This window comes from Lactuca serriola, chromosome 4, assembly GCF_051521515.1.
Source record: "Lactuca serriola cultivar US96UC23 chromosome 4, Lser_US96UC23_V15, whole genome shotgun sequence".
Lineage (NCBI taxonomy): Eukaryota > Viridiplantae > Streptophyta > Magnoliopsida > Asterales > Asteraceae > Lactuca > Lactuca serriola.
Window position 1 is genome coordinate 155,009,223 of NC_136411.1, and position 2,131 is coordinate 155,011,353.

A 2,131-nucleotide genomic window follows, 5' to 3' on the forward strand; every position below is an offset into this window, starting at 1 on the left:
TGTCAGTGTAGCCTCAACCGAGTGATACACGCGTCCAAACAAAAGGATAATTGTTGTTTAAATGTTATGTTTCAAACAAAAGGAAAACCGAAATAACTCAAAAGGTTCTTGGTGAGGAATAACGATATAAATTTCAATCTGCTGGGATTTTTAAAAACTTAAATTCCATGCCTCGTAATTTTATATTGTAATTCCATTGATTTGTTGAATTAAATATACTTTTTTTCAGAAAATCTTTAAAAGATGGGATTTCTTCATAAATTCCTATGTAATTATTGTTTGAGAATGGCGATTATAGGGCAGTCTCGATGGCGGCGCGTGACCCCCGTCCTTTTAAATCTCGATTCCCTCTTTTGTGATAGCAACCCTCCAAAAGCTATTAAATAAAATCATATAATAATTTTTTATAAAACTTTTCTTTCTGCGTATATTCTTCTTCATCATCTTCTTCTTCTTCTTTTTTCTTCTGCCAAATTTCTAAGAAAAAAAGATCTTCAATAACAATCATTCAGTCCCCAAAACGCAAAACCCCCCTTTTCTTTTCTCTTCTTCAATCTTCTCCTGTTCTTGGAGGGGCGGAAACTTCAATCAATCATGAAGCCCTCCACCCCCGCCGCCGTTAACAGGATTAATAATCGCCCTCGCCGCCGTCCTGACCTAACCCTACCGTTACCCCAACGAGAACCCCAAATAGCTGTCCCACTACCTCTCCCACCCTCCTCCGCCACCACTACCTCCTCTCAACTACTCCCTCCGGCTCAACAACAACAGCAACAACCCATCAACTTCTCTGAACTCGACCGTATGAATAGAATTGGCAGCGGCAGCGGTGGAACCGTTTACAAAGTTCTCCACCGTCCAACCAACCGCCTCTTTGCTCTCAAAGTAATCTACGGAAACCACGAAGATGAAGTTCGCCGTCAGATCTGTCGAGAAATCGAGATCTTACGAGACGTCGATAACCTCAACGTCGTCAAGTGTCACGATATGTTTGATCACGCCGGCGAGATTCAGGTTCTTCTTGAGTACATGGACTGCGGGTCGCTTGAAGGTACACACATCTCCCACGAACCCTCTTTGGCCGATCTCACCCGTCAGATCCTCTCCGGTCTCTATTACCTCCACCGGCGTAAGATAGTTCATCGTGATATTAAACCCTCCAATCTGTTAATAAATTCGAAGAAACAAGTTAAGATTGCCGATTTCGGGGTATCTAGAATCCTAGCACAAACCATGGATCCTTGCAATTCATCCGTCGGTACCATTGCTTACATGAGTCCCGAGAGAATAAACACGGATCTGAATCACGGAAAATACGATGGATACGCCGGAGATATCTGGAGCTTAGGCGTTAGCATTTTGGAATTCTATTTAGGGCGTTTTCCGTTTCCGGTGGGAAGACAAGGCGATTGGGCTAGCCTCATGTGTGCTATTTGCATGTCACAGCCACCGGAAGCCCCGCCCACGGCATCTCGTGAGTTCCGTGAATTTGTGGCGTGCTGTTTACAGAGGGACCCGGCGAGGAGGTGGACGGCGGCGCAGCTGTTGCGTCACCCTTTTGTTACCGGCTTAGCCGGTAACCATAGCATCGCGAATCAGGTGCATCCAACTCATCAACTACTTCCTCCCCCACCACGTCCACATTTTTCATCATCGTCTTGATCTTCATTCCATAATACTTTTCACGCCTTTGATTTACAACTGTGTAAGATGATGATGATTAAAAAATTTGATTTTTAGAGCAATGTTTTGTGTTACTATTTGATCGATCAATCAAATCAAATCAATCTTGGGTTTAATAAATTAAGATTCTCCGAAATCCATTGGTTTCTCCAATTTAAAGAAGGATTGATTGGACAAACGAAACTAAAATCATCTTTCTTTACAATTATTGTTGGGACTTTTAAGGCATTCGATCATCTATTAATATTGTTGCAATCATTTTTATATGCATGATTTCCCCAGAAAAGAATGAATTCGTTTTGATTTTTAGTGGCAAATGACTTTTTATTGCGAATTTAATCCCAGAAAAGATAAATGCATTGTAGTGTCAATCATTACAAAAGAAGGTAAAAAGGTACATTGCAAATTAAGTGGGTTACGACTTTTAAATCTGCAAATATTATACAGA

The 2,131-nt window shown here is 41.4% G+C and overlaps 1 pseudogene; it reads left to right on the plus strand.

The window, feature by feature from the left end:
• The first annotated feature begins 387 nt into the window (after positions 1-387).
• Positions 388-1,803, plus strand: LOC145102802 (mitogen-activated protein kinase kinase 5 pseudogene; annotated as a pseudogene).
• The last annotated feature ends 328 nt before the right edge of the window (positions 1,804-2,131 follow it).